The sequence below is a fragment of the Eschscholzia californica genome, unplaced genomic scaffold, assembly GCF_041429995.1.
Source record: "Eschscholzia californica isolate CP2 unplaced genomic scaffold, dmEscCali1.0.p SCAF_3, whole genome shotgun sequence".
Taxonomy (NCBI): domain Eukaryota; kingdom Viridiplantae; phylum Streptophyta; class Magnoliopsida; order Ranunculales; family Papaveraceae; genus Eschscholzia; species Eschscholzia californica.
Genome location: NW_028238420.1, coordinates 16,380,658 through 16,393,215, shown reverse-complemented (window position 1 = coordinate 16,393,215; position 12,558 = coordinate 16,380,658). Strand labels below are relative to the sequence as shown.

The following is a 12,558-nucleotide window of genomic DNA, read 5'->3' as shown; positions in this document are numbered from 1 at the left end:
GGATGATGTCTCTATGAACAAGTTTGGGGATGACACTATTTTGAACTTTTCGATTTTCGACACTTGTAGGGAGTCAGTCTTAGATGCCAGACATGATGTTATAGCTGATTCTGAGGCTTTAGATGCCTTTAAGGACATCGATGACATAGTACCTAGAGACATGTTGGATAGTTTGTCGGACCATTTACCTAAGGAAACCATGGACCTTGACTTGGTCCCTGAGCCTATTGCCTTACCCTGAGAGTCCATTACAACCTTTCACGTGATCTCAGACTCGGTCATTGATCCCTTTTGGGACATTTTAGTCGTCTTTCCTAGAGTGTCTATGGACTTAGTGGATGTTCTATCAACTAAGCTTGCAGATGATTTTTTGCCTTCGACTGACCTCTTAGCCCTTCACTTATATGTCGATCTTTTTGACGACTTCTTAGTCGTCGCCCCTAGCATTTATGCTTACTTAGTGTACTATGCATCCACTAAGTTTGGGGATGGCTTATTTTCTTCAATCGTCTTACTTGCACTTTATAGTTTGTACATAGTTGTGAGACGATTACCATTTGTATATAGCTTTCTTTGGGTTGACCCCCAAATCTTTCGTCTTTTGCTTTATGATCGTTAGGCCGATTGAGATGGGTCTTGATGTTTGCGGGTATCATCTCTGGAAACCCTCCACGAGACATAACTCGTGTTCTTGTATGAAATCAAGAGAATCAAAGGCTAATTGCATAGCTCAATGCAATCGTGTATATCCACGGTAGTGGTAGATTTGTATGAGGTCATGTCTTTTATGTGATTCATTCTCATGATATTTGTTGATATTTTAGGAGCAATTCTTATATGTTTTACTTCTAAGGCGTGGTTTGTTCCAAGTTTGGGGATAGCGCGAGCTTCACATCAACTTGGAACCTCTTTATACATGAGTCATGGTAGTATCATCTTTTATCTCCTTCGGTTATGGTAATATCTCTCCACTCTTCTCTTTAGATTGATGTGTCTCTTTATCTTTTGGTGAGTGTATGCTTAGAACATTGAGGACAATGTTAGTTTCAAGTTTGGAGATGCGGGATATGACCATAACCAATGCATGACCATGGGTTTCAAAGACAAAAGGTTTCAAATTAGCCAAAATTTGAAAATTTTGAACATTTTGAGTAGATTTGCATGTGATTCTAGTGATAGTTTTAAGAATTTTGATGCATATGTGTCGAGTTGATGAGTTTTGTAATTTCTAATGGCCTTTGCATAAAGTCGAGTCTTTTAGTGTTTGTGTTGTGCCATATGAGTGACATCTTAGTGAAGAAGAAACATTTCTAAGAGACCTAGAGTAGTCATTAGGGAGACTTAACCCATGTAAGAGCTCAAAGTCTAAATTGCCATTCGAGTGTACTCTTCCGCACTAACTCCGAGTAGAATGAAGAGCTACTCAACCTCGTAACTGATAAAAGAGCTCATTTGATCTCGTGTGCTCAATTTCCTTAGCCACTAGGAGTGACATTAGGATAGCGATTTAACCTTGCCCTTGTAGTCCATGAAACCCAATGAGAATGCCAACTAGAGGAAAGCGAATACTCCATAACCATCCATCATCTTATATCCCGAGAATGAAGACATGAGATAAAAGAATGAAGAATGTCAGAAGCAAGTATGAAATGAGAAAAGTTGATTGCAAGAATATAGTATTATGCGAGTTATGTTTGTTTTATGTGATTTTGTGTTATGAGAAAAAAAAAGAGAAAAAAGAATGAAAAAAAAGGAAATAAAGAAGAAAACAAAAAAAAAGAAAACAAAAAGAATGATGAACAAAGTTATTTATGTGTTGACATTCGAAGCAAGAAACGAATGTCGAAGTGCTTAAGAGGTTCTATCATGAAGAGTTCGATATTTTCGGGAATCTACCGTCACCATCCATCTCTAGTATCCGCTAAACTTTAGAAGGCATTTTTAGAGGGTAGAATGGGTGAGAAGGGTGAGTGAGCTTCCCTACTCTATATAGTGGCTAATTCCTTTTCGAATGTCATTCGTTCTAAAATGTTGTCCTCACCCCTTTTTATGTGTTGAGTTCAAGTTAAGTGATCACACTCACACATACGAGTAAACCATTCTTGAGTGATTTCATTTTTGGAGTGTATGTCCGTAAGGCCAAAGTCAAGGCGAAATGTACTAACTTAGGAATCAAGATTTTGTGACTTCGGAACATAGATGTGCTCATTATGGTATGACACTTGCATTTTAGGGTAAGACCATTAGTGAAGAGGTCTTTAGCTTTCACTTGAACTTGTTTACAGTCCGGGGTGAATGAAGTTCATGTGAGGTATAAAACCTAATCAATGACAGTGATACATATATATTATGTAAAGATCCTGTTTTGCTAAAAGTAAAGTAGAAAGTCAATCTAGGGACAGTAACCTTCTAGCTTATTAAATAAACAAGGGGGTGGGAGAGGGGGTGCCATAGGTGCGACGGCATCGACCCCCCCCCCCCCCCCCCCTTCCCTCAAACGACAAGAAGAATCAAATGATCCGGGGCCCCTCGATTAACTAATTTTAGTATAAATGTTCGAAAGACTAATTTATGAAATGAATTTAGTTGTAGCTTAGTTGGTAAAGGCATTAGTTTGCAAACTAGAGGTTAAGAGTTCAATTCAAGGCCCCCCATTTTTCTTTCTACGTTCACTCACATTCATCTAAAATATAACTAAAAAAAGAACGATGCAATTAAAGTGGAATCTTTGTTTACTATGATAGTAGAAAAAATCATTTTTCGTTTTCAATTATCAAAGGGCCCCAACTGAAACTTCGCAGTGGGCCTCGTTTTTCCCAGCCACGCCACTAAAAAACTGAAATTCCATTTGGAAGTTAATTTACCAGAGCTGCATGTGACATTGGCATATCCTATCTAATTTGTAGTTGGACATGACTGCATTGAAACAGATGGGCGACCAGGACCCCAAACCCAAACGGCTGGATCCATCAAAGATTCCTTTCCACAAATTATGGGTAACAAAATACACTATGGACATATATCATATTTGTGGCCAGACCAAAAAAGTTTTAAGTGAGGTATTATGATTATTAAGAATCGCATTAAAGGATTTTTATAACTGGTTGTTTTTCTTATGGAATTGTAGTTACTAGTTAATCAACTCACCTACATGTAGTATTGGCAATTGTGAATCGAGATGGTTATCGAACAAACTCGACGAACTACTCTAAGATTGTATTTTCATGTTTTTAAGGTAGAAGGTAATGGCCCTCTGCACATTATTTTCAGAGAGAAATCAATAGAATTTTGTTTTACTCTTTGTAAGTAAAAACTATCTGAAAATATTAGAAGGTTGTAATATATTATTGTTAGAATGAGAAAAAAAATATTCCATATACTAATATTCATAAACACTAATTCCATGGAATTAAATCAGAGTATTGTCGGCCATGTAACTAGCATAAATGATGGATAATCTTGCCTAATTCCAGTATATTTTCTTCTCCTGAGCACTTCAAATCTTCCCGTTTTAACATTGTAGGACAAAATGTCGTAGGAAGAATTGCTAAAATTTTTACGAATGAATAGAACATTTGGGTCGACTGGGTTGATACCTATAATCTCTAGTTGTTTTGGTATATTAGATTTGTGAACGAGGCGCCAGTCTTGGTCAATAAGTACCCAAACGCTCAACTGACCTATCTTGATTTTAGAATAATAGATCAACCCATCTGACTCCCCAAGATATCGATTATACTCGGTTGTTTCATCAGGCAAACTAATCAACTCGCATTGATCGCCATTTACGCCAATCCTGGTATTATTGTTGTTGTTGTAATTGAGATTATATGCTAATATTTTGTTTCCTCCTACAAACCAATATAATATTCCATTACATTTAACTATTCTTCCGTTGAAAAAAGATGGTTTGAAAGTTACTTGTTCTGGACATGAAACATTGAAGGCCTTCCATTCACTTAACTCTGAGTAAAAGATCTCTATGGTGAAATCTTTGACTGGCTCTTCTCTCGTCGGTACTCTCACCACCATGAAATTTCCTGCAATTTTCTTTTTCTTTCTAATACTCTTAGATGATGATGATAACAGTAATGGTGGAACAAGGGAGGTGTTCGAAGGTTCGGAGTGTTGGATAAATGGCTTCCAAAGCCATTGAGTCCGATAGTCCCACTTGAGGAGAATAGCCGGTCTGAACAAGTCGGGTCGGGTCGGGTTTGGGAGTTCTGGAGTTTGGGGGAATTTAGAATAAAATAAATACTTTTTGGTATTTATTATTTCTAAAACTCTATTATTTGTTTCTTTGTGGAACAAGTAACGGATAACCTCAAATCTCACGACTTCCTTATTCTTCTCCACGTTTTCTGGGAAACCCTAATCGGGTTTACTTGGTCTATAAATAAGACCTAAACCAGAAGAGAATGATCATGTACAACCACTATGAAGGATTCATCTTCTACTAAATATCAAGTCGATTTTCTGCTTCTCCAATATTGTCTTCTTCAGTGCAGTGGAAGATGGTAGATGTGGTAAATCCTTGGGAAGTGTTCGGAATCATACAATTTGCACCGAGGTTGTACCGAAATCACTTTCAAGGCAGTGGCCTCCATACCAAGACACATCAAACTCCATTCTTGATTTTTCTAAGAGAATACTTTTCATTGATCCAACCCTATATTTCCAACAATTTGAAAGTGATTTCGTTGATTCAATGAATTTAACCATTGAGAGTGGAAGGACTAAACAAACGGCCAATGAATCGTGATGCTAAAACGGATGCGTTCGTTCAACACAACTACACGAATTTCGAAACCTTCTGGTCCCTCCGTGGGAAGGTTTGCTTACGTCACCGGCAATCTTCAACTTGCTAATCGATATAAAGAGAAAATCGAGAAACGTCTGAACATGATGAAGACGAGCGTTCTGTTTCAATTTTGAAACCGTAGCAACAACAACAAATCTCTTACTTGGTGTACTCTAAAGAATCTTTAGAACACATTCTTTCAGCCAGTACCCACCATCTATTCTCTTTTGTCTTCTTTAATTCTATTTCTACTTCTAGAGACAGAAAAGGAAAGAGAGTATAATTTACTAAAATCAGCTCTATATGGTGGTGGAAGAAAAATTTGGTGTTGTTGGCTTTATCTGGCTCAGGATTTTGGTTCATTGTTCTTTATGATGGGTGCTGAAATTAGTAGCATTGAGAAGAAGGCAACAATAGTGATGAGTTGCCGGAACCTGTTGATTGGAGAGAGAAAGCACTATTGCCGACCCAATTTTAGAGGGTAATATTTAATCGAATGAAGAAAACCGATTAAATCAGAAGTTCTTCATCTCTCTGTAAATCTGATTGGAACAACAATGGAGAAAGAGATTGTATTACTCTCTAGAGTTTTATATCTCATCTTAACTGGTTTTAGAGAGAGAAACGTCTAAAGAGAGAGAGCAAGAGATTGAAGCTAGTGTTGGGGCTGAGTTATCCTAGAGTTACCAATGGCGGTTTTAAGTTCTTAAGGAAACACCTATACCTAAAATTTCTAGTCTCAATGCTTCTGAAACCAAGGGGTTAGAGAAGAATGAGTCTGGTTCTTTAATAGTAGATGTGTTGATTCGGTCCTTGATGGTGATTGCAGCTTGCCTAATTCTGCTAAGGTTTTGGTAAGTATCTGTCTAATGATTCAGTCCAAGTGATAATTCTTCTTTTGGTTTTATTGATTCAGCTCACTTCAAGAAGAGTGAGGATTGGATCATGGAGGATGATCGAGCAAGAGAAGGTTACTCTTTGTTATTTCTTATCTCTTTCTGGAAATTTGGAAGGGTCTAGAGTAATTTCTTCACATATTTACTTTATTCCCAAGTGTACTCTTGATTCTTTGTTATTTCTTATCTCTTTAGAGGATTAGAGGAAAAGAAGTTTGTTGTGAATATGGATTATTGTTTTGTGCCAAGTAATTTGGGAACAACATATTGGAGCAGCTAGGGTTGTTGGTGTCGTTCTCATGGACGGTGGCCTGAAAACCTATGGCCTCTTCTTCAAACTTCTTTGTCTTTATTTCTCTTGTATTTGATTACGTTTTGATGTCAAATCTCTCATAAGAGAAAGCTTAGGAGGAGCTTTCATGGTGGACTTATGTTGAAAGAAAGAAGGAAGACTACTCTGTCATGGGAAACCAACCTTCTACTAAGGGAAACTTGGCAGGCGACGGGCTGTGAATCCCTAATCGAGAAGGGATGAAAGTTGGATATCTGAACGGAGTGTGTTCGTGATTCCTCTTGAAGCAAGGCTAGCTATCTTAAGGTACATCGTTCCATTTAATATTAGTTAAAGTACTGTGAGTATTTTCTAATATTTGCTAGCAATGATTGACCTTGTGCATGATAGCAACAATAGTCTTGTTATATCTTCTTGATGTGTGACATGGTAGATTAGTTAATGTTAACTCTGCTTCTCAAGATGAATGGACTCGTAAGTATAGACGATCTTGATGATCCCACTGGATGTCCTTTATGTATAGAAGCTAGAACATATTATGTGACGCCCCATGCTCTAACTAGCACGAACACGCCCCGGCAATCTACAGAAGAGCCGAAAATTCGGCAGCATCTCCTCTGTAAATCGAACCGGTCGTACCTGTAACCTGTCATGGCTCAACCAACATAAAGAAACAAACCCAACAACAAGCGGAAGCAAACCACCATGACGTCTACACAAGTCTGCAACTAACGAACTATATACACCACCCTGTATAAGTTCAAAACATTCTATATACAACCTATGTATTATGTATATACATATATATTGTGTGAGTGTGGAAAATACAAAATATACGCAAAGTTGCCCAAAAACCCAAAAGATCAAAAAGCATGCCGACGTGCAGCCTATCCTTAGCAATCCATTACCAAGAGAGGTATCTACAACCACTGCCACACGCCAAACGCCGCAAAAGCACTAGCACCTGCAACTAACACACTAGTAGGGGGTCAGTACTCACCGACACGAGTAAACTGGTAGAGGAGTCCAAAACCAAACGACAATAAAACCTTTTCGCAAGAAAACATGCACAATACATATATATCAACCCTACTCTATCATACAACAGCACCCATGGTATGCTCCTCAATCAACAGAGAGTTACCCAGAGAACTCTATAGTACTTTGGCTAGTATAGTCCCATACCGGCACTAACCAAGGTACTCAAGTTCTCTCGAGAAAGTGACTCGCCCCTAGGTAGGTAAGCCCCTCTCCCGCTAGGCGACTCCGCAGTCATTGAAAAGCCAACCTCGTGATAAATATATACACCTAGTTTAGCTAGATACGTTTTTGATCACCGAGTTCGAATAAGAGGGCCGTCCCCCAATTACCATGGAAGGACCTGAACCTCATTCTCTTCGGTACCCTAGCATGCAACTATTCTATCTGGTTTTGGAAAATTATTTAGTCTCTCGAAGGTAGAAGTAATATACTTTTCTTGTGAAAACATCATTCACCCGCAATCTTAGTCGATTCGGAACTCGCCCGTTACACCCTCAACTGAGATAGGCTTTTTAAAACATTATTTATCTTGTCACACAGAAGTGGCACACAACACAGAGTCATATCATAACGTGCAGAGGGATCCCAATCACTAAACCAGTCGGGCGGTCCGAGGTGTGCAGCCTCTGAGCCCCGAGGGTAAGAACAAACAGGCTTACAGTCCAATCGAGCGGTCAAGGGTAGCAAATCCCTGAGCCCCGAGAGTCCAACCTAAACGAGAATCTCGGCCAGCGAGTGGAGCACTACCACTGCCAAGACCCTCATGACTCGTCTCAGTCCACTTCACCAATCACATATAACATACGAAATCTTTATGTTTGTAAAACATCGATTATCAAAATTCATTTCAAAATCATGTTTCTAGAAGTCAGTTGTAAGACTACGTGCATATGTAACCATCACATTAGGAAGAAAGGTTCCGACACCAATTTCATAAAAAGTCAAAGACTGAAATCATGCAGATATGATCTCCTACTCTATTCATAGTGATGCATGCGTATCTCATAGTTCTAGTATGATTCTATATGTATCATATATATATATAAAGAATTACGAGGGCTCCCCTACCTAGTGGTGCCAAGCTCCGCCCTGGGGTGCGACGTCTCGAGCAGTATCACGCTCCTCGCGAGTCGGCTCTCCCTCTGACAAGGAAGGACAACAACAACTTAGATTCTTCTACAAGAATCATGAGAATATAAGATAAAAACCACGAAAAGAAAACAAGAATACATAAACAAACGTGTCAGAGTTCGACTCATCTTGCACTCTCTCGACTTCGGGTGACGAACTACCAACCACTTACTCTAATAATCCTTAACCCAATCCTTCGCAATACTTCCTATTACTCTTAGGTTCCTTAATTTACCCGTTTTATATCCAAGTATTCCTAGTTCGCTTAACTTAATGCGAAGCCGATGAAACGCACATACTAACTCAAATCCTTTCGTTAAGTCTACTTGTCGGGCGTTACTCGTTCCATCACTTATACGGTTGGAAAGATATTCTCATCCCCAAACCTTTAGGCCTTAGAATCTCTAACCATTTCCAAGCGAATAACCTCAAAACGAATAAAATAACCGCAGCAGTGCGTCAATCTTTCCCTAATGCGCACTGTTCACTCTAACAGCCATAACTCCCTCATCCGAACTCGAAAATATTACCACCATACCATTCTGGAATCGTATCGAAACGAGCTACAAGTTTGTAGAAGACTATAAAAGCTTTCGAACTACTGATATGGTGCTACAGACCTAACAGTACACTGTTACGGGTATAAAGTCTAAACAACTCGTTAATTCCGAACTCATTTGACCTCTAGGTTCCACCATTGCAATTTCCTCACTCATGAACCTCACAAAACATGGGGTTTTCAGTCATGCAACCCTTAAAGTCAGAAATTCCCCAATTGTCAAACCCTAAAATTCATATAACATCAACTTTAGTTCAAGAATTATAAACTTACCTTGAATTGATGGTTGATATCTTTGATTCTCCTCTGATTTCCTCTTTAAATTCTAAGTTCCTACACATTCCAACAAAAATTCTCCATTAAAGCTATCTCCAAAGAACTCCTAAAATTCTAGAGAGAGAAACGAAATTTCTAACCAATAATCACTCCAAAACCTAATTTGATTTCACCTAAAGAAGATTGCCAAAACAATCCAACTAAATTCTCTCTTTCATCATCATCACTTGAAAGGAGAGATGAACCTTGTAAATGTCGAACCTAGCTCGGAATTTCAGCTCCTGGTTTCTCCCCTTTACAACCACAATTCACACTTTAGTCCCTGTTTTTGTTCTGATTGCAAAAGCCCCCCAATTCTGACATGATAGCAAGTTTAGTCTGGTTTTTAACCCGACCTAATTGACTTAATAGTCCTTCCCCAAACCTTATTATTTCCCTCCTATTATCTAAGAACTTGGGATGTTACATATTAATTATGTTTATATTGAGAATCTGAAAATTGGTGAACATATTAGTGTAGATGATCTTGACAATCACACTAGATGTCATGTTTCTGTAAAACCTAACCATGTTATTCACCTTTTAAATATGTCACAACTAGAATGATAGAATTGTTAGAACTAGTGGATTCAGAGACTTAGCTGACATCAAGAACTCCCTAACAAAGAAGAGAGGTAAAAAATATTTCATAGATGAGTACTATAGGAGTATAGGTACACGAGAGATTACCTCCTTGGGCTTAAGATGTAGCAAAAGAGACGTTTCTGAAATATAAGGTTGAAGTAGACAACCAACTGGACATGAATTTAGAAAGGATCTAGATCAGATAGGGGTGGTCAGTATAGCCCTAACACCCTTAAGACTTTCTGTGAGAAACATTGGATAAATTCATAAACTTAGTGCCCCTTATACGTCACAACAAAATGGTGTATCTGAAAGGAATAAGATGACACTTAAGAACACGAAGAAATCCATGTTGTTAGGTAGGACTACCACATGACCTGTGGGGGAAGGCGAATTTATCCGCCTGCCATGTGTTGAACATGGTACTTCATGAAGGTGTTAGACAAAACACTCTTGAATATGGAAGGGTTTCACACCTAGCCTGAAATTTTAAGAGTGTGGGGGTATCTAACAAAAATGGGTAGACCTGACTTTGGGAAAGTCACTGTTGGACAAAAACTGTTGATTCTGGTTTTGTTGGTTATGCTCATAATAGTGTTGCATATAGATTCATGCTAAACGATAATGTTATGACAGAATCTAGAGATGCTGAATTTTTTGAGCATATGTTTCTTTTGAATCTGTTTGTTGAGAATGTTCCCTTGCATGATAAGTCACTTACTAGCATAACTTTGCATGTTGAGATGCCTAATAGTATGCCTCCCTCTAGTTCTGCCATTGATGACACCTTAGTTGGAACAGAACTTAGGAAACGTAAGAGACGTAGGATAGAGAAAAACTTTGTCTGACTTTTCCACTGTTATTCTAACTGAAGGTGTAGACTGGCTGAATGATCAGTTTGTGTCTAGTTTCTAATTGAGACTGACCCAAAGACTTATCATGAGACCATAACTTCAGTAGATGAAAGCTTGTGGAAAGATGTCATAAAAAGTGAGCTAGACTGTATCATGAGGCGCTGACTTCGTCACTGCTTTTCTGCTTCTGCAAGTTTTGACTGGTTGAATGATCAGTTTGAGTCTAGTTTCTTAATTGAGACTGACCCAAAGACTTATCATGACACCATGACTTCAGTAGATTAAAGCTTGAGGAAAGAGGCCATGAAGAGTGAGCTAGACTCTATTAATCAGACTTGGGAACTGACTGACTTACCTAAGGGTGTAAATCCATAAGTAGTAAATGGCTGCTTAAGAGAAGGTTAAGACTAGTCAAGACCATAGAAATGTATAAGGCTCGACCTGTGAATGGAGGCTTTACACAGAGTGAAGGACTTAACTACTTTGACACTTACACTCCTATGGCCAAAAATCACAACTGTTAGGTCACTTTTTGTCTTGATTGTCTTGAATGACTTAGTGATTCATCAAGTGGATGTCAAGACAACCTTCTTAATTAGAGATCTAACTAGGAAACTTACATGCTTCAACTTGAGAGGTTGGTGGTCATTGGTCAAGGGAGTAAGATGCATATACTGAAGAAGTCCTCACATGGTCTAGAACAGACACACATGGAATGGCATGAGACATTTGATAATACCATGTTGAGTAATAATTTTACTGTGAATAACTTTGAATCCTGTGTTTATTCTGAACAGTATAATTATTGGTATGTGACAATATGGATATCTGTAGATGAGATGTCTATTTCTCGTGCTAATGAGACTTGATGAGACCATAGATAAGTATAAAACTAAACTAGTGATTACAGGTTTTACGCAGGAAGAGATACTTGACTACTTCGACACTTACTCTCTAGTGACCAAAATTACTACAATGAGATCTCTCATTGAGTTGGCTGCTTTACATGACGTAGTAATACATCAAAGAAATGTAAAGACAACCTTCCTGAATGAAGATCAAGATGAGGATATTTATGTGTTTATAAGTCTCAACCCGAGGGATTTGTGATCCCTGGTCAGGAGAGTAAGGTGTGTAGACTGAAGAAGTCTCTCTATGGTCTATAACAGGCACCTGAGAAATGGTATGAGAAACTCGATGATACCATGCTAAGCAATGACTTCACTGTGAATAAACTCAGACTCGTGTGTATATTCAATACAGTGATAGTCCAGATGTGTCATCATTTGTGTGTGTGTGTGTTGATGACATGCTCATCCTAAGTGCCAGTATAAATGATGTGAATGAGGTCAAGACCTTTCTGACATCTAAATTTGAGTCAGGGGACTTAATAGAGAAAAATGACTTTCTTGGGGTTAAGTTTAAGAGAAACCCAAATGTCATCTCTCTAAGTCTATCTCATTGTATTGAACAGATATTAAGAAAGTTCAACTCGTTTAATGTGACATATGCGAGAACTGCATTTGACCTTGACATAGCTCTAGTTAAGAATGAATATGTTTTTCTCAACTAGAGTATGTTAAGATCATGAGAAATGTGATGTTCTTTGTGAATTTAACTTAACCTGATTTTGTCATTGTGGTTAACAGACTCACTAGATATACTCATAACCCTAGTAAGGAACTCTAAAATGTTCTTCATCACTTGCTTAAGTACTTAAGAGGCATTATTAACCTATGTTTGCAGTAAAGTAATTTTCTGCAGCTTTGGAAGGTTATTGTGATGCTAATTGAGTAATTAACAATGATGAAGTTTGTTCAAGCTAGTGGTTATAATTTTATCCTTGGTGGAGGTGTTGTGTCATTGAAGTCTTACAAAACTGACATGCACAACGCGCTATACTATGGAGTCTGGATTTATTGCTTTTGACTTGGTAGGTCAGGATGTATAGTGTTTAAGAAGTCTTTTTAGGAAGACGTGTCACAGTGGGGGAAGGAGATGATGTTGGATTTCCTTTCATAGTAACTCACATGCGGCCATTGTGATATCAAAGGATAATGTGTACAATGGCAAAATGAGACACA

The 12,558-nt window shown here is 38.3% G+C and overlaps 1 long non-coding RNA gene across 1 annotated transcript; it reads right to left on the bottom strand.

Moving 5' to 3' along the window:
• Positions 1-6,704: 6,704 nt before the first annotated feature.
• Positions 6,705-9,264, bottom strand: LOC147548719 (uncharacterized). The gene is made up of 4 exons (XR_015237705.1): positions 9,137-9,264; positions 8,994-9,053; positions 8,099-8,172; positions 6,705-6,967 (listed from the first exon to the last, which is right to left on the bottom strand). It is a non-coding gene; the product is annotated as an uncharacterized LOC147548719 (long non-coding RNA).
• Between the last annotated feature and the right edge of the window lie 3,294 nt (positions 9,265-12,558).